Source organism: Aethina tumida, chromosome 3 (genome assembly GCF_024364675.1).
Source record: "Aethina tumida isolate Nest 87 chromosome 3, icAetTumi1.1, whole genome shotgun sequence".
Lineage (NCBI taxonomy): Eukaryota > Metazoa > Arthropoda > Insecta > Coleoptera > Nitidulidae > Aethina > Aethina tumida.
Window position 1 is genome coordinate 17,101,770 of NC_065437.1, and position 21,932 is coordinate 17,123,701.

Consider the following 21,932-nt stretch of genomic DNA (forward strand, 5'->3'; position numbering starts at 1 on the left):
AAACACCAAAACATTGTGACCCTGTCGAATTTAATGGCCCCACTCAAAAACTCCTTAAACTGATGTAACTTGTGTCGCTTTGAAGGTTGGGCATTCGAAAACAACAAATTTAGCGGTAAATTTACAAGATACCCCTAATGAACGGGCATTTCGGGGTGGGCGCACTCCACGTTGCACGAGTGGCCCTCACGGGAACTCTTATACCTGTTATATTAACCCTCGGCATACTGGGCTCGCACCCTTTTATTATGGAAAGTTTGAGGGTGCAGTCTCGAACTTGAATCTCACCTATGGACAACGGATCACTTATTCGAAGAGGCTGTCGGCAAAACATCCATTGACATAAGAATTTGTATATAAATTATGGATTAGGATGGTTTTGATACCGTGTAATTTTGTTTAGGGAGCTTATAAATATGGGATAACAAGATTTGAAAACTTCATCGTCACCATGACCGTGGCTTATTGGCATCTCAAGGGTTCAACTAGGTATTTATTTCAAATCAAAATAAAATAAGAAAAATAAGGGAGTTGAATTTAAAAAAAAATGTGTTCAACAATTTATATTGCATCAAAACTGGGTAATTTATTTAATCCATAACAGTAAACGATGCCATTAATTAAAGTGTTAAATTTTACGTCATCGAAATAAATGTTTGTTTTTTAATTGTTTTATTACATAGGCGGTAGGATCAAACCATAACATATTATGTTTGTTATAAACATAAACATAAAATTACAAATTTAGTAAATTACACTACAAAATGGGCTTTAAAGTAAACGTTGTGAAATATTTTAATGATCACAGCGAAATTTCGTAATCGACAATTGAAAACACGCTATAGTCGGCCCAAACGAAATTTCTAACAAATTAATGTGCACCACTATTTTTTACATGAACCAGCCGAAGAATAGACAAACCTACCCACTTGCATTGAAATAAATATTATGATAAACAGCAATATCCTTAGCCATAACGACTTAATTATGGTCTGTCTTGTGTTTTATGGTAGCATTAAATGGGCAAAGGTAAACGTGAGGCTCTGCATGGAATAAAATACGACCACTTTGTGGTGCATATTACAATAACACAATAACATTAATTTTTATTTATTTCTAATGTAGGCGACTGTAATACTAGAGTTTCACATTAACGCTCTGTGTATCGACTTGTACAATGGAAGATGCACTTTTCTGGGTAATTTGCATAAAGTTGACGACTCCATTTCTTTAATCCCAGAGCTCCAGCATCGAAACAATATATTTGATTGTATAATTAGTTATACGATTATAACACAAAATATACATGTTTATTAAAGTGTCGAAAACTTTTAGTTGACTTTATTCAACGGACAACAATTCGAATTTAATATAAACATAAATATTCCAACACAATACAGTGGAGTGAAATTAAACAAACGACCGGCAATGACCAGGACAGAGAACCGCCACCATTGCGGGCACAAGTAAAAATTAATTAATAAATTAAATCATCCCTCATTGCGGGTGGCATTGTCCGGATTGTTTGTTATTCACGTGGCGTTTTATTTTTATATCCGATAAAATGGCGAGAGTATTTTTCGTCATTTTTAAATGCGTTTACACGCGTTTCGGCGCAGTTTTTAATTTAAGTTTTCAATACGGTTTTTAAACGCCGGCAATAAAACGTGCTTGTCGTACAGATTTCCCCTCCGTGCGCGTCTCGAGCGCTCTTCTCCGGCCACTCGTGGATGCTGTGAGAACTTTTTAAGTGTCCTCTTCATGAGACCTCGTCGTAAATATCTAGGCGTAGTGCTCCTATTTTTGGAACGTAAGGAAGAGATTACTTTTAGGTGGTCTTAAGACATTTTTTTATCGCACCGCATTCGATAATGGTTGGGGCAGAATTTAAATTTACGAGGCCAAATCCCGCTCGTCATCAATCACAAATTTACGTAACTTTAAAAATTGTGCGGACATTTTTAATTGCAGTCGTTTCGTTTAGAGAATCTTATTGATGTGCATTGTTCTGGCATTGGAATTGCCTAGCTTAAACTGGTGTGAAGGCCTCGATGTTTTGCGGGAATTAAAATTTCTTTGATGTCGCCGATCCTATGTGCATCTCGCGTTTAATTACAATTAAACGTCTGTTTCGGGTTGGCGCGGCGTTAGAAAACGTTCAATTAACTTTGTGTTTTAATTGTGGCTGGAAAATAAAAATGCGAACAAGGAAAAACTACAAATTCACAACGTTGGGAGGCGACACAGTTATTAACCCGTGTATAATAAACGTCAACTTGGTTGAATAGTTCCAATAACTCCGGACAAATATAGTTCTAATTTGGCGTGGAAATTCCCGGAGCAACGTCGAGCCCGAGTTTTGACAATTTCCAATGCGGCGGGGTTAAAATCCGCTGCAAATTGCATTATAAACAGTAACCCACGAACTGATCTACCCACAGTTTTGAAGCGTGAACCGTGGACCAGGTGTAAATGCGCAGAATAGACACGACGGGACAGACCGAACAATGGACAGATATTAATTAAGATAAACAAGTTGCGAAATGGGGGGATGCCCCCCAAATCTATCCGACCACGCTCCACTTGCTATTTGCATACTGCATGATGGACTTACGGAGTTAGTTCTTTTGCCGCCCTTTGTAATTTGTAAGCGATGTGCAGCCTGCAGGCCATGTTTTTGGATTAGGACGGTTTTAGACATGCTAGATTAAATGAAAATTACATGCCGGAATTCATTTTTGCATCACACACAAGTTTATTATTATTCCTGGCAATTTACATAACACACTCATTAGCATGTTACTTCTTTTGGCGCGGTCTCGTTTTTATCCCGGCATGAATTTTAATATACAGAGATAGCATGCATAGATTCAGCTCAAAAAATGCTACAGGAAAATTAAAATGATAATGCAATTTACTTGTTATAATGTTCTATGTACAGAATTAGTTTTTGATCTTTCTGGATCATGTATAATAATATTGGGAAGGTACTATTCAAATTATTTGGTAACCAACTGAACTTTTTTATTACTATTTTGTCGAGAAAATGTTTGAATTAAATCAAATCATTTGATAGAAGAAGACAAGGTAACAGATTCAGTTATTTATTCAATAAGATATTCTATAGCTAATATTATTCGATAGTAACTTATATGAATATGAGTAAATTAATTTAATCTTAGTTATTAGTTATATAATTTTTATTTAAAAACAATATGTATTGGGTTGGCAACTAAGTAATTGCGGATTTTTTTAAGAAAATCAAAGACAATTTTTTCAAAGAACTAAATAACTTTACTCTGTAATGTATTGCCCATTTTGATCAATGATCTTTTGCCATCTTTCAGACAGCATCATAATCCCAAGTTCATAAAACTTCTGGTTTTTATTAGCAAAAAACTGAATCAGGTACGATTTGACATCATCATCATTATTGAAATTTTTACCATTCAAGGAGTTTTGTAAAGATCGAAACAAAATGTAACCAGATGGTGCAAGGTCAGGACTATATGGTGGATGTGGCAAAACATCCCAACCAAGCTCCAATAATTTTTGCCGAGTGACCAAAGATGTGTGTGGCCTTGCTTTGTCATGATGGAATACAACACCTTTACAATTTGTCAATTCGGGCCGCTTTTCTTCAACTGCATTGTTTAATTTTATTAGTTGTTCAATGTAGACAACAGAATTGATAGTTCGGTTGGGTGGTAAGAGTTCAAAGTAGACAATTCCTTTATAATCTCACCAAACTGATAACAAAACCTTCTTTTGATGAATACCAGCTTTTGATGTTGTTTGAACTGGTTCACCTGGCCTGCTCCACGGTTTTTTCCGCTTGATATTGTTGTAAACAACGCATTTTTCATTGCTACTTATCAGTCGTTTTAAAAATGGATCATTTTCATTACGTTTCTTTAGCAAATCGCGGCGGTTAATGCGTTGCGTTAAATGCGTTTCTTTCAGTTCGTGATTTTCAACGCATGTATGAGATACCTGAAGCTTCTCTGCAATCTCACGTGTTGTACTGTGACGATCTGAATCGATTATTGCTTTGATTAGGTCGTCATCAACTTCAACTGGACGACCAGAGCGTTTATCATCTTTGAGTGAAAAATCACCAGAACGAAATTTGGCAAACCAATTTTGAAACTGCCGTTCTTTTAAGACTTCGTCGCCATAAACAGCACATAACTTTTTGTGAGCTTGCGATACGTTTTTCCCTTTGCGAAAATAAAAAAGCAAAATATGACGAAAATGTTCCTTTTGATCTTCCATCTTTCAACGAACGCCAAATGAAAACTACGCAACCGATCAAAAAACTTTTTTTACTGATTGATAGCTGAATTTCCAATTATCAAATAACAAAATGTGTTTTACATTATTCTTATTATTATTCTGAGAGAAAAAATTCTACTAACTAAAAATTTACTATAATTAATTACATAGCTAATAAAAAATATAAATAATGGTAGTACTAATAATTAACTAGGTGATAATTACAAAATTTATTAAGTTTAAATTATAATTGTAATGTCAAATCGCAATATACAATAAATTAATCATAAAATATTGCGACGTCCCCTAAAAAGTTTCCTTTTGTTGAAAAAACATTGGGAATTTTTTTAAACACATCAACAAGTGCCTCAAAACGATATAAGATAATTTTTTGCTAAATCATTTTTTTTTTAAATTTGTAATTATATATTTTTTTACTTTTGATAATAATTCATTAGGGAACATCGTTATTATTACTATTTTCAGTTATAAATTTCAAACAATAGCTTTATGAAAAGTTTAAAGATGTGTAGTGTTTTGTCATTTGAGTTTGTCTTAATTTTTCACATGTTTCTGAAAATAATATTTTATTTTTGAGTTTTTATTTATTTGAGACCAAAAATTGTTTATATTTCGAATAAAAATTCCCAAAAAAACATGATTTTACCAAAAAATAACTCGGATCGTCTCAAGGGTGTTGTTTTGATTAAAAAACAATTCCTAGAGTTCTTTCATCAAAAGGAAGCTTTTTAGGGGATATCGTAAGAAATTTAATTTCTAACGACTAGTCTACTATTTTTATAAGGAATATTATACCGGGGAATAACCCCTTTTCTTGGTGTGGGAAATAATGAATCACATGACGATGTCAGTAGTTTTGTGTACATCGGGCATACTGCCGTTCAAAACAGTTTTTTATGATTGAGAAACAATATGATTGAATTCAATCCCTTCAATCTTAATAAAACTAAAATAACTTACAACAGTTTCTAACAATATTATTAATTACAGAATGAAAGATGAATCAATATACTTTATACTCGATCTGCATCTTAAATAAATAACAGGAATCATCATTATAGTACAGATGAATATTATATTATAAATAAATTAGTTTCAAGAAAAGCTTCATTATACATTTTTAGTTAGAAGTTACATTCATCGAAAATACTGCTACTGAATCCATTTCAAAGGATGAGAATTTTGATAGATACACTGATTTTTTGCTTTAATGCAATACCAGTCTAAAATTACATGTTACAATGTAGTATATATTATTTTATTCCTCTCGTAAAAAGATTATTACCTGACGAGTTTCAACGTATAAATTTACCTTGTTTCTGACTTTATATTCATCTCATTTGTCTGTTTCTTTATATATAACGTATTATTTATTAGTTTATTAAAACTTTTTAGTTTTTAAATTTGTATTACGGCTATATTTTGATTAAAAAATACAAACATTTTATTACATTGAATAATATACTCTGTATTGTATAAAAAATATTTTTATATACGATATTAGACTGTTATTGTTCTCACTAAATGTAAATATCACAGTAAAATTTATACGCATTCAAAATCGGAAGAACCAATACTGAATAAAATGAATATTTTTTTCTGTAGCTTAGTGTACTTATTTAGTAATTATTCCTCAGCTTCCATCACTATTATAGCTTGACACCTTTTAATTACAAATTCTTAAATAATTATCTTAAAATCACTGGTTAATACACCTGCAAAAATAAAAATAACAGAGTTAATAAAAATGTGAGCCAAAAATAAAACGGTTTTTGCAGAGCCAGCAAATAAGTGTCTTTATTATTTCGAAGATATCTGGTCGGAATGAGCCCCAGTACATTTTTATAGTGTGGAACACAATACAGTGTAAAGTTTTATGGCGGTTTCAGTCCGCACAGAGCCTCGTAGTGTTGCCGAATGTAGTTTCTATTAAGGCGCCATTGAATTAGAAGCAAATCCAAAGAGCGACAACCGGGAAAGTTGAGCGCGGCACTAAAATGAAACGAGATTTTATGGTCCATTGTAATTTTAAAACAAAGCACATATTTACTTACGAAAATTATTCTCGTCGGTTGGCTTAACGATATAGAAACAGTATCTGTTACGTCCGATGGCGTAAAACAACTTAAAGTTTGCGCGAAAGTTTGCGAAGACTATTTGTCTGAATGGTGGTTTAGTAGTTTCTGTATACAAGGCAAAGTTTTCAAAGTAATTGTAAAATAACACTGACGATTTGAGGCATCTGCCCTCGCTCCTCCGTTATTTTCGACTTGCAGCTCGTTCCGCAGCAAGAAATCACATTAGGACTTGTAAACTAACCATACGTTTCTAAGGAGATAAATTTAAGTTATAAGTGTCAAGAAATGTATCCAGCGATTAGCGCCGAATGGCTCTGTGCACTTTATGAGCTGGAAATGAAAGATTTTCCTCACGTTAAATTGTCCTTTAACGTTATAAGCCAACCGCACTAAACTTTGTATTTAAAAATGTTACATCAGGTGAAATTTTGCAAGAAATAAAAATGAATAAATAAAATCTTATTTAGACAGGAGATTAAAAAATACTGAAGTCTTTGATACCTGGGAACACTTATACCTTCGTATATTTGTCAGAAGTTAATGAGATCTGGAAGCGCATTTTCTGTCGGAATTTTGCGACAAAGGCTAAAGTCGTATTTACTTGGTAAACATCACAGAAACCACCCACAAAAGCATTCCTTAATTCACTTGGTGGCGCTAATAAAAAAAACTGTTTATCGAATATCGTTAATATTTATTTAGCGTCAAAATGTAAATTGGGTTTTTATTCAATTTAAAATCGTTGTGCAACCTTTCAAAGATACTTCCGAGGTGTATGTAAAAGGCTTTTTATATTTCCCTTTTATAGTGGAGTGGCGTTTAGCAGATGGATTCATTGAATTCTCTTTTCTCGCGCTTCAATTTATGTTAAGAGGTGTTATTTTAGTGACTTCAACTACCCCATGACTTATTATTTCACTCGGTTAATAAAATCGGAGGTTATAACGTAATTTTATCAATTCACTCACAACAACACCCGATGCTAGAGGTGTGTCAGACGCAGAAATTGAAAACCCAATTTGATTGATGAGTTTTATATTATGATAATTTCGTTAGTGCATGCATATTTAATGCACAATCTTCAAGCACAATACAAATCTATTTGAGATTTTGAGTGAATTCTCGTCAGTCATAAGCTAATATTTATGTATATATGCTAAATGAATTTCAGACTCGATGCGCAATATCCTTAATTAAATTTAAATTGCATTTTGTTGTAGATCAAACTGTGACAGAATGAGATAGAATTTCGAAAATGCACAAAAATCCAAAACTTTTTAGTGAAAGGTCCTTATCACCGCTGAAATATAATTTTATCAGGGATTATTCGCGGAATTCCCGAAAGAGTAGTTATAAAGTAATAACCGTAATATCGGCAACCATAACAAAAGCAATTTACTAAAATGCACGAAAGCAAATCTCATTGAAGATAACATTATCCTTTAAATTCTCCAGAGTGCCAAGATTCGTTTACGAAAGCGCCGCTCAACATTGACCTCAAACCGCAAAGCACTTGAATTATATACAGCTTTTTGGACATCACCATTTTAATTACGGCACTGTTTTGGTCCCAGTGGCTTGCACGGCTTTGGTAAGTATGTACATATTTACTGAATTTCGCCTTTTTGTTTTCCTTAAATCCGTTACACCGTGCCTTTAATTATTTGAAAGCACAGTTATCTTCACTAAAAATGGGCCAACTTTTTCATACCAAAAAAATACAATTAAAATATTTTACATGATATTTATTTATAAAAATATTGAGGGAATTCATACAAAAATTAAATGAGCAAAATATTAATACAAAAACTAAAACACATTTAACACATAAATTATCCTAAGACATATATCCGTGACATATGCCTTCAATTTGTCATCATAATTCTCTTAGTAACCCGCCGCCCGTTTTTGCCGGTTAAATAGAGATCTGTTACAGTTAATAGCCAAGTGTTAAACTAATTAGATTTAATTTGCAAATGATGCCATTAAAATGAAAATAAACATGACAGAGAACAGTGTAAGAACATCTGGTATGGATGCCCCTTATTATCATACATTTTAAGTTCGACGAAGTTTCTTACCGCCAACAACCCCATTCGACTAGGAAAATTACATAAATTAATAACTTTTGCATAGATTTGTTCATGTTAAGTTTCGACTTAACAACAAATTTAAATATTCATGCAGTTTTACTACGTTAATGCGATTAACGAATGAAAACATTTTGATCTTTAACAAACTAAAGCTCGAGCTCAGTTCCGCTAGTTGATGTTGAACAGTCTGATAACTAAGGTGTATGATGCAAATAAGTTGGTAACCCGTTCAGTCAAATTTTGAAAGAGATGTTTATGTAAATGGAGAGTTAAAATTACATTCTCTCCCTCTCGATTATGCTAACGAATGCAAATGCCGTTTATTAAATGTGCTTAAATAACATTATTTCAGCTATTAAATTACAGTGTGGCTTACGTCTTAAGACAATTTAATTATATATCCGAAACACATTTATAATCGAGATTTGTTTTGGGTTTTTAATAAAGTTTTTAATTTTATTCATTGGTTCAACTGTTATTAATCAAATATTACATTTATTATGTAAATTTTGTTTTGTTTTGTAATTAAACTTTGGGCTAAAACAACACATCAAGCTGCCAATTAAAATTTTAAAATGCAAGTTTAATTTTATTTTCAATTTTGTGTTTTGACAATAGGAAGTTTTAATAACGAGATCTTTTTTTAGATTAAAATACTTTAAAAAGTTCTCCTTTGACCTACCGAAAACCATGTTATAAAATTAAAATGACTTTTAAACAAAAAATAAATAGTTTAAATATCCATCCAGCTTTAAAATTATATTTTCCATCTAAAATTAAACCACTCAATCGATAAATTATTGATTATTGATGCACATCAATGTACCAATTAAAATTTTAAAATGTAGGGGTAATTTTATTTTCAATTATGTATTTTACTGACAATTGGAAGTTTTAATAACGACATATTTTTTTAGATTAAAATTCCCGTCTCTACTACCGAAAACCATGTTACAAAGTTAAAATGACTTTTTAATAAAAAATAACTAGGTTAAAATACATCCATCCAGCTTTTAAATTATATTTTTAACCTAAAACTAAAACCACTCTAAAAATCAATAAATTACTCAGCAGCTTAATTTTTATATTCCCATAGAAATAAATTTAATGAGATTGGAAATGAATTAAGAGTTACAGTTAAATAAGTTTGTTTCACAATGATTCTTAAAACAATATTTAAATAATTAATAATTAATATCATAAAATTAATTCAAAATCAAAATTTTATTATTAAACAGATTGTATCACAATGTTATTTCTGGATCCCATTCAAAATTTACCGTCCCCGAAACAACATACAAAATTTACGACCATACATCTTCCATGATGGAATAACAAATACGTTGACAGTTCCAGTAGGCCTCCGCATCAATTAAATTTAACATTCAAGCAAACTTGGCGAGTAATACTTTTCTTAGGAACGTATTGGATGACATCCAACCGCATGCGAGTCCAAAATAATAATAAAAAAACAAGACAAATGGCGGCAGTATCGAGTAAACTACTGTTATTAATCGCTATGGCTTTTTTTACGTTTAATGTGTATTTACGAGGGAGTTTGCCGGAATTTATAAATTCCATTCATCTAAGAATATTCTCAGCTGCGACTTATGTCCGCTGGTAGTGATAGAGTTGGCAATATCACTGTTTCTTAAGGCTCACAACTACAAATTGGACATATGGTTTATTAGGACTTGCCTAGTTTTGCATGTCATGATTTGTAGGAAAATATCACACCTGTTGTGAAAGAAAAAAATTATTAACTTCTGAATATGTTTAATATCTAAAGAAACGTGTTTAACTGACATAGGAGAGAGAAATAAAAATGAAACAACTTCGTGGCAAAGTTGTTGAAAAAGAAAAATATTTGATAATTTCAGAATATGTTTAGTACGTAAGAAAACGTATCTGGCACAGGAAAAGTAACAAAAGTGAAAAAACTTTGTGGCGAAGTTAAAAAAAAATGAGCCATTACACATGGGCTGTAGTTGCGGTGCGTAAATCACCGCGAACAGGATCTTTATGGTGTATATATGCAAAAGGGGATGGCGCATTTATTGAGATAAATCACGGTCGGTGTTAAGACGATAAAAATGCGAAATAAATCACTGGAATAAAGGGCCCACGGAGGCACGTGTGCCTTTTCGGAAACGCGCCACCATTAATAGATTTCGGAACGGATCCATCGCCATCGGTTTTCCGAATCCGGCAGTTAATGTACGCACACGCGACGCAGTCTGATGATGATGTCAGTAGTTTATTGATGGTCTTTTGTTTGGGGGTGGACAACGTTCGATCTTGGGATAATGCGCGATAAATCTGGACAATCAGTATTATGGGACACAATGGATGCACCTTCAAATGGTGCGGGATTAATAGTCTTCCAAGGCTTCCGAACGGTTTAACGGTATTAATAATAATCGATACGTGCTATTGAAACTCCTGAAATCTGAAGCAAAATGACAAGTTACAAACACAACATAATCAAGTTTAAAGTAAACATAAGAGAGGAGTGAAATTGGAGAGGATGTGACGTCGGCGTCCTTCGCTAATTTCGAGCGGGCTGGTAAATTGCCGTCAATTTATCAAGTATCAGAGGCAATATCAACTTTACCTTTATGGGTGGATGGTCCGTGATCCGCGATCCGCATGCAGTCAAGCCCAGACGGGATTACTGCTCCAACTAACCCTTGAGATAAACCCGAAAGACATTTCTACGATAAACTAAATACATAGGTAGTCGAAACTTAATTATGAGTTTGATATAGTAGGATAACTTATGTCATAAAACGAATTAGATTGTAACTCAGTTACGTGAATTTTGTCTTATCCGAGCACGTAACAGTATAGAACTGATAAATATTTATTTAAACAAGCCCGATATAATTGCATTAGTACAAGAGAGCTTTCAGATACGGATTAAGTGCAAACCGAAGGAGAATTAATGGGACGAATTAAATATTAAAACGGTGTATTTGCCAAATATCTCCGACACAAGTATGTGTAAATCTATAATTGACATCAAAGAGAATATAAATCATTTGGGGGTCCACATAATTTCTTCGGAAAGTACAATTAAAAGGCTCATTTAATCGAAACAGATAGTTGTTGTGAAGGTAAAATAAAAATCTGCAGTAACTCTACGGTGTTAGAATGTCAGGAAACGTTGGAGAATCGGAGAGAAAAAAAAGTTGTGTGGGCGTTTCACAACTAATGAATGGTATAACACATTGGCTGTGTCTTCGACAATTTCCGAAAACATGGGTGCAGTATGTCAGAATTGTCGTCTCCGTAATTCTTGTTTATATTTCACGTGGTAGTCTGTAATGATTTCTATTTTTACCGACTGGTTATTTATGTGGAAGATGTTCGAGATTTATGTATTTTCGGACAGTTCTAAAAATTCTGAGGATGTGTTTACAAATAAATTTTTCAAAATTAATTCATTAAAAATATTGTTGAGTCGGTTTGGTTATGAAATGTTTTCGATTACGGTTTATGGTTTAATATATCAGTTGTATGGATCACCACTTTAACATATCAGCAGAACAATTGCATATATAAAAATATATGCCATTGTGTAATATTCACATAATGATCAAATTATGTACGTCATATTTTGTATGGATCCATCAAAAAAGCATTGAAAAAATGCATAAAATTGTAAAATTTAAAGCAGATTGAATTTTATCTACCCTTTTAAATTAAACTGAAATCTACTTGATTCTATTAATGATTTGATAAAAAGTTACTATAGCAATATTTCTGAATTTTATTCCACATTCACCCTCCTCGAAACAATGTTTTTTTATTAGTTTCTGGTTTGATTTATCAATTATATTGATTCCTACTTTAATATCTACAGAACAATTTTAATAAAAGCGGAAGTCATTGTTAAATTTTCATGTTTCAAAAACCACAGTGATGTAATATTTCATTTTGATGTATAAAGTTAATTGTAAAAATCCATAAAATTGTAAAATTTAAACCACATTGAATTTTATCTATTGTGGTGGATTATTTATTTTATATCGATATTTGTTTAGTTATAATAATGAAAAGTAGATCAAAATATGAATACAACTGATATAAAAATTTGTGTTGACTATCAAGTTAAAAGAGGGGGTTGGCTGTGGTTGGTCGTATTTAAAATTAATTGTAAAATATAGAAATAAATTAGCTTTTATATGTTTAAATATAATAATACATTTAATATGGTTATGCTTATCAATAACAATTAATTCTCGTATATATTCTAGTTATTTATTGGTAATTCCATTAATTATTATCCAATTTAATTCCTGAAATACATGTATAACAAATATTAGCGATTTAAATCTCTGTAAAGTAAATAAAGTATTTTGGAACAAAACAATAATTAGCTTTACGTAAAAAGTAATAAAAAACAAATTTGCTTTTAACGAGTTCCCCAAAACAAAATAAAAATTATTTTCATGACCTCTTGTTCACTTTTTTTGCCTTATACTGTGTTGACAACAAACTAATTGACTCTCGAGAGGAGATTCCCCCATTTTTCCCCGACGAATTAATTTAAAACCCTGTCTCATTTCAAAAATGGCATTCGTCTTGCCTTGAAACAAAGACTATCCGTTTTGCATACCGTAGTCGGTACAAGTGGAATTAATACTGTAAAAAGTCGTCGCCCGGATTTTTATTTTAGGGGGACATCAATCTTTCAAGACTGAGGAAAGATTAAAAGGAGAGAAGCAAGACTTGGGTGGCTTAATTACCGGAAAAGTGCGGAAACGATTATCTGGGGTACTGCCAGAGATATGCAAAGCGCACGCCGCACATTTACATTTCCTTCATTGTGGGGAAATTTATTAGTCGCCTGAAGTAAACCTGTTTAAATACTATATTTAGTAAAAAAATTAATTAATGTGTTGTTTTACTTGTGTTGTGGTTGTAAAATGTTATTTTTCTAGAGAGCATGGTTGTATAAATTAATATTCTATGAACATTTCGAGACCTAATTTGTGTTAAAGGAAAACATATACAAACAGAACAAGAACAAAAAGAATAATGAAGAATAATAAAATAGCGTCTACATCCGAGTTACAAGATAAATAGAAATGAAAAAGGAATATTTAATTTAAATCGACATGAAAAGTTTGTGTATTCAAGAAAAGTAATACCTACATAAGTAATATTAGATAAAATATGGGTCGAGTATCGAGATTCATAAATATCATTAACAAACTTTTAGATATACGGCAAAACTAACTTCCATGGTGGAATAATTCATATCGAAATAATATTTACTTAGTTTTTTAACAGGAAACAAACTTTATAGCTACAATCAAATTAATTAAATGTTTAGATGTCCCCAACAATGTTAAGAAACGTGTTTTTGCATTTCTGAAAGTCTAGTTTTGAAATTTACTTATTTCATGGTCACTGAATGAATCAGTTTGAAGAATTTAAATAAAACAATGCACCAACATTTTCTGCAACTATCCAAGGAAACGTTCGTGATCGATCTTGTTTGTCGTAAACATAAAAATTCCCAATCTGCAGTCTGCACTTTTACAATACATCTTAAACTTTTTTATACTTCGGCAATAAAAGGGAAGTTGAGATTGAGTAAGACGAGTAAATTACCAGAGACGGCCCGGTTGAACGTTCAATAAGGAAATACGGATAATTTGAGGATGTTCTGCCGGGAGTATTGATAAATTTCTTTAAAACAATTTAATACGTACATCCAGACGTTATCCACAAGGACTGCCCAAAAGTAACGTGATTACAAAAGGTTAATAGCATTAGGATCCAGGTGATTTCTCGTATCCGTTTCGAAAAGCGATTGTCGGCCTGACAAAATTCCCGGGAGGGGACTCCAAGACCAGACCTTACCTAAGATTACTTACTCCATTAATAGAACACACTAGACTTCAGCCGGTGCAAAGCCCGGGGGAAGTTGCCAAGACTCCGAGGGCTGATTGGTAAATTAATACGGGAAATCAATTGAGATGGGGTGGGAAATCATCAAAAGAAAAGTTCGTTGTTGGTCACTGTTTATATAGGATCTTGACTTTTGTCTACCTCAAACACACAGGTACAGTCTTGTCAAAGTTGTTCCTATTGAGGAGGCTAAAGTGCAAAAATAAGCTTTTTTTCCCCAAAATGTCTCTTAGATAAATTAAATCAGAAAGAATTACTTCGCATAAGTTATGTAACTCATAAAAAACACATGAGCATTTACAGTATGAAACACTTATTTAATTACGTCGACGATAAAGTAATAGAATTCGTACTAGATCGTCAATTTATTTGTCCGATAAATCAACGGCGAGTCAGTTCGCAATGTTCGAGCCCAATAACTCACTGTGAAATATCGGTCTCTTCGTGAGGTCTTAGCGAAAAATAATTTACAGCCAGACAAATTGTGGAGGAATGCCGCGCCGCAGCATGGATATGAGAATCCGTATTGTTCAGTGTGTTACTGTTAGCGGGAGTGTGGGTTTAACAAATTTCAATTTGGATCCTCCCCGTGTCTAATGTTATTTGCAATATATTTAAACAAATGTAACGTCTCGACGGGAAAATTGTTGAAAGTGTGTCGCAATGGGTGTTTTCCTGTAACGCAAACACGTAAGAGTTTCATAAATGCAAATCCCGGGAAATGATATTATTTCGCAAAATGTGTTTACTGTTCACTTACTGGAATAAATTTGTATTCATACCTGCAACAAAAAAACTAATTAAATATGTTATAATCAACGAAGTAGTCAAATACGTTTAGTACACTTACAGATCAAGTAAACGTATGTGAGCTTTACAAAAACATGTATTTATAAAATAAACCATAAGTTTACGTAGTTAATGGCAGATTTCCCGCATTTACTTCTAAAAATAAACACGCGGAAAATGCCTCATTACCCTCAGAAACACGTAAGCGGATAAACAGTTTTTCGTTTTCTCTCGCCCCCGTTTAATTGTACCCCATGAAGAGAGACGTATCAAATTCGGCAGATATTTATGCAATAAAATCAAATGTCGTTGAGACTTGGGGGGATTTATGTGGCTCGTATGAGGATCTTCTTCGACGTTCCATCAAAAATTGCGTTTTCACCTTCCTTACCTCCAGACATTTCCCTTTCATTTATATTTTTATCTCCGCTCGTGCATTTACGTTTGTTTTTTTTATTATATTACACAGCGGGGTTTTATTGAAGCACCAGGGATTTACCCATCGTATTGATGCGGATTGTATTAAGCACGTTAATGAAATCAGCAATCGATACGTGTTTAGACTTTTAACTCCGGCTCCATTGTTTTTGTCTGTCAGATGTAGTTTTTGTTGGGGGGATTTCTAATTGATGAAGCTGTAACTTTTATGTTGGCGTCGTAGAATGACATCATAAACAACGTGGACGTAGGTGGAAAGGAGACCAGAAATCTGAAAAATAAAGTCCGCTTTCGGATGTATTTATGGCTTCCATTTAGTTTTAAAGCCCTATAATTATATAGCTCATTGTTCGGTGCGCCTGTGTTTTTCTACATATGCGACAGAGAACGCGCAGGGCATTTATTGTTGAAAATCAGAAACCGAACAATGGAAGTCTTGGAACGGTCCAGTTCGTGTAACGAGACTGAAAACCAGTGGCCACCCAGGCCGGTGAATATCATTTTACCATCATACCACCGTCCTGGAGCGAGATCGGGACGAGATAATTGCCATGAATTAGGTCCAGTTCAAATTGAGATAATAATCGGAGATCATTGTTATTAAAACACTTTCGCTCATACAATTACGACACGAACTCCAATCATCGCTCCGGAAACGATTTTTACGCTCAACCGTTAATATTGACATAATATAAAAATAATTCTAAAATATGAATAATAATTAATTATGACACATACATTTTGGAATTATATTATATATATGACCAATTATACTGATTTGGAGCCATCTTGCCTTTAACATATCACTATGATATTTCTATAAACTTTGACTCACTGAACATAAAAATTATACTTTTTATGAAAGTATTTTTAAAGAATTTTTCAATTTTTTAAATTAAATTTTCGGTATTGCATCGATATTTTTTAGTATAACCCAAGATCTAATTGACTGATTTAGTTAAACAAGCTTTCAAAGTAAAGATAAATAAAATAGTTTAGATGCCAATGATTTTAAAAATGTAATAAAAATGGTTTTTCGGTTAAAAATTAATATCTAAAACTAACATCATGCTGGGAGTAATATAAATCACAAAGTTAAGCCCTCTTTGAATTTTTTACGTGTGATACTTTTACGACAAAAATAAGCTACTTAAAACTGAACGACAAATTATAAAGTTATGAATTTTACAGTGGTGGACTAAAATAATGGAAATTAAATCTTTGAAAAATAAAAAAAAATAAATTTGTGATTTCTTCTTAATTAAAAATATGGAAGTTAAAGAAAGGAAAATCTGTTTTTTAATACCAAATTTATTGAATTTGGTTAAGCCAGATCAGAGATAAAATTTTATTTTTTTCAATTGTTAATTCGTTATCACCACATTATATTAAAAGAACAGTAAAAAGATTTTAATAAAAAGTATGGTAAATATTCTCAAAATTAACAATAAAATATCTAGAAAAATTAATTTGGTTGTTTTCTTACGGCCACTTTTACCAATATATTTTAATATTCGATTACTATTTCATCACTCGGTACATTATTATAAATTTTTTAGAGAGCTTTTTTATGACTACTTCGTCACTTCCTTTTTGATTTTTATCCGGTAGTTCTGGAAGTAGTTGTGAGTACGATTTTAATGTGGGGATAAGAACACTTGAACTATATATAAAATGAAATTTATGTCGCTTATTTTTAGAACATTGATAGCGAGAATAGATTTTTTGTCCGTTTCATATTGTTTTAGTGATTTACATTTACTGCACTTCTGTCTCATAAATATTGCGGTTGAATAATGTCTCTAAATAAACTGGTTATTTATTTCACCTTTTAACACCCGAATAATTTTACACGTACCTTACATACGTCATTTGATAAAATATGAAAGAATAAAAAGGACAATAAATTACAACAACACTAGTCAAAAAAAGAAATCCACTTCAGACCGTCATTTTAGGACATTTTCGATTAATTGTATGACATAATAACACATAATAGCGTGAAGAGTAATCATATAACATATCTACTCACGCCGGAAAGGACATTAAATTTAATGCACTTCCTGCGTGTAAAAATGCGTCCAAGTGCACTTTTCCGTTACATTTAATTTTAGATATAATTTTTATTAAAAGTGATGTAAATTCGTCCAGTAGGGCACACATTATCTCCGCACTGTCACAGTTTCAACTCAGATTTTTTTTTAATAAAAAACCGGATTTTTCTGACGTTTAAAACGCGATAGCACAGGAATCATTCGAGATATGCCAGTACTCATTTCGCTTGGGCTTTTTATGAAGTTGTTTTGTGATGTTAGAGGTTTCTGACAGATATTTAATCAAGCCCGAGGGCAAATGTTTTATAGAAAAATACTTTTTTAACACAAAGAATATTTAATTTACAATAATTTTATTAAAATATTGTTTATTTGAACCAACGACTTCATAAAATTAAAATAGTTTTTTACCCAGTCTTTCGCGGTAATATAACGGTGAAAATGCGAATTATTCAATATTATTCTGCAACGTTAAATGGAAAATTGTTTCTAATGTTCTAATACTATAAGGCGGCGTATTAAATTATTATTATTAACACATTTTGCACTATCAAAGTGGTCCTGAAAGGTCTTCGCCACGTGCAACCACTTCGTACTAATAATTGCGGTGTGATGTAACAGATTTTTTTCAGAACATATGTTTGAAATAGAGCTTTTTGTCGGCCACCACTTGAAAGAAACAGTCCCGATATTTAGCAGGCACTCAAATTGGATTAGGCCGTTCAAAATGTTTTTCAACCGCTACGTAAAGTATCTGTTTTGTACTTTATTGTTAACACCTTTTATAAAAAAAACAGGTTTCCCACATTATGTAATCAAAAGGTTTTTCATGCGTCTAGACGAGTTTACTTCGGAGACGCACAAAAAATCGGTTACCTTTTGTAAATATCGTTTGAAGTACCTTACTGATATAATTTATTAAATGGTGAACGATTCCGATCTTCGAGCCCCTTTGGGAAGCGATCTGATAAGTATTTGGATTAAATAGTAAAGAGAGTTTTATCGAATCAGTTCTTGAATACGAATTATTTATTGGTGTATTTATATGTCAAATTGATCGGTAATTAATGTAATTTCTTTGTCATGTCCTTGTAAAAGTTGACCTTTGAAATCCCCAGGACACTGGGCTGTGGCAACAATTAAATATTTATTTCCCAAACTTTTATTCAAGCGGGATCTGGCACGTATTCCAAGAGTATTTTGCGGAATCCAATCAAAAACTCTTTACATATATTACAGCGAAGTGAGATTTTTGTAGGAATCCGGGCGAAACAGAAGTAGTAAAAGCGAAATTAACGGTATGTTCTTTAGAACTTCGGACTGAAAGTTTAATAGGATCGCGTGCTCTGTCTTAACTGCCAGCAAACCAAACTAAATAACCGAAAGTAAATATCATAAAATAACCTATTGGTTATAACGGACGTGGTTGTATGTCCAACATAAACACAGTTCAATATATCAATGTTAAACTGACTGAATTATGTAAGATTCATGTGAGAAATTTGTATTTGATTAAAGTATTTGAAAAAAAGCTTTTCTATAAAAATATATTTCACCAAGCAAACATCTTCTAAGACATTTTCCCGTTCGCTGACATTTATCAGATTTGTTATGAAAACCTTTCCCGTCAATTTTTAATAAATTGTCATTAATATGCCTGAACTGCTTCCGTAGATGTAATCTTGTTTGGGTAATTCGAGCGTAAGAGGTTTGTCATTTGCAGCGAGCAAATAAGCATAAAAACGAGCATCCTGCAAACACAGGTAATAAATTGCCCCGTTTTAATAGGCGTAAAAATGTCACTGAAAATGATTAATATGTATATTTACTCGTTCGAGCACAGTGAGCGGAAAAATCGATGGTTTCTATTGTACAATCGTCTATAGTTTTATTAAACACTCGATCTTGTCGCAATAAACGTTTTTGCAGACAAGTTGGGTCGTTCTCCTGTAAAATGGCAGTTATTAAACGCATTAGCACGAGTAATTTGTATCACTGGAGCTTTTAAACTAAGACACTGTATAAATGGGGGAGATCCGGAAAATATGGCATGTCTAATATTATGCAATTTATAACAAGAGATTATATCATTTCGCAGGCTGGCCGGAAAATTAATGTTGAACTGGAGTCAACACTTGCAAATGTACGAGTAGGTTGTTTTTGATCTACGGGTAACTTCGGTGTTTCAAACGTATTATTTAGTAATTATTGTATTTATTTTTCTTAATTAAAACTAATTATTGTGTATGGTTTATTAATTATTGTAGACTTGGACCGTTTGAGAATTAGACACCGAAATAATCATTCATTATAAAAGAAAACACGAAGATCGGCTTTCTGGAAATAACGAGGGGCGAGACAAAAAGTAAACGAGGGTGAACTACCCTTCTCGTTGAAACAATGACTGGCTTCTGAATGATCATTTAAAATCATGTGAAATTTCAATAATCAACCCCCAAAAAAAGTTAATATCCGTTCTTTTATTTACGAATATTACTGAAAATTCTATTGTTCACAGATGATCAAACGATGCACTTCGAGGTAGCCATTATAAAATGAGAAATGGTCTGACAATAATAATAATGAAGTAATAAATAAACTATTCTTTACCTCACACGAAGATTAACAATGAAAATAAATCGATAAAACTATTTATGGAAAATTGTTTCCAATTATCCTCAACCATCTGTACACACAAGTCATATTCCGACTGCCACATTAACTTAACCATATTTATGGAAATTGTGAAATCGTATATTGTATTTGCTTTTTCAAGAAAGACCCTTAAGAAATATCCGATTCAAACGCGATGTTTGAACTGAACCTCAATAACTATCATATTTCACGTGCACTCGAAATTTTAATAAACGACTTCCATTCTATGACATAGTACACAACGTTTGTGTGACATTTGAATATTGAACTTTTATTTTTATTATACGAAATATAATAAGGACGGTAAAAATATATTACTTCAAAGAATCGACAAAACATTTACATAATTTTATGAGTTTCAAGACAAATACAAATATATTTTTTATCATTCTCGTTCTAACAATATGGTATTAAATCAATATCATGTCCGTCAGTCATCCTTTAAACAAATCCCATCTTATCGGATCCGGCGAAAAAGTTCCACAATCAGTCTTTCCAAACCATGTCACAAAATCTTGTTCGAAAAATCCGTTAGCAAATCGAAGGCGCATAAAAAACGAGAGGTAGTAGGAAAAGTTCAGCCAGCTGGCATGATTGACAGTACTGATTGATAGCTGATTCGACAACCCTCCCCATTATTAAACCATAAGGGTTGTGTGACAAGTTAAATATTTTTGATGCCGATGTCCTACACGCGATGATTGAAGAGTGAACTTACGGGATTTCATTTTGGTTTATTGTCTTAGCATTAGGGAAAACGTCCGTTCCGAACAACGCAAATTGTACATATCGTTCTTACGAGGTAATTGATAATTCAACAGAAAGAAAATCAATACGCATGCAACGACATCGAGCTTATACATAAAATGATTGATTTCCGAGTTCGTTTAAAAAATGAACACAGTATATCTGACGCTGCATCTTGGTTCAAGGCGTTTGAAATTTATACTTTTCATTGTAAATTTTAACTAGACAGTTCGCTGACACCCCATCATTGCATAAATGCCCATGTGGGCATGATACTTCGGATTTTCATTGTATAAATTAATTTCACGTGTACACCCAATGTTGCAACATTTTTATTGGACTCGATGTTAACTAATAGTACATTGTCTCGTTGTCCTACAACGAAACAATGAATAGTGAAGGATCAGATGCAGCAACTAACAATGTTATTAGAAATTATTAGTCGGCTAATTAGATATGCAGCATTGTGTATTGTTGACTGGATGTTATAATTAATCCTTGTTCATTTGTTAGCAACGTACTTTGAATGTTTTAGATGGTAAAAATAGACACAATAACCAATAAATTAACAAAGGCTGTATTACTCATATTTTCTTATTCTCAACCTTAATTAATTTATCAGTTTAATAATATTATTTTAATTGCAACACCCCAAATCCCAAATAATTTATGCAAACCACAAGAGATTCGAATCATATCAATAAAGCATTTGCATTTGAATGTTGCTCATCAATAATTTCCTGTATGTACTAACATAAACGAAATACAAAATTGACAATAACACAAAGCAGTTTATTGTGTTGTTTATATTTTTACGACGATATTTTCAATTAAAATTTATTGACCGTTAATTCCCAAAT

At 32.4% G+C, this 21,932-nt stretch overlaps 1 protein-coding gene and 1 long non-coding RNA gene across 33 annotated transcripts in view; one reads left to right on the top strand and one right to left on the bottom strand.

The window, feature by feature from the left end:
* Nucleotides 1-21,932, bottom strand: part of LOC109601354 (collagen alpha chain CG42342) — a 125,640-nt gene that overhangs the window by 76,413 nt on the left and 27,295 nt on the right. The window lies entirely within an intron of this gene.
* On the top strand, nt 19,323-19,917 carry LOC126264788 (uncharacterized). The gene is made up of 2 exons (XR_007547423.1): nt 19,323-19,433; nt 19,769-19,917. It is a non-coding gene; the product is annotated as an uncharacterized LOC126264788 (long non-coding RNA).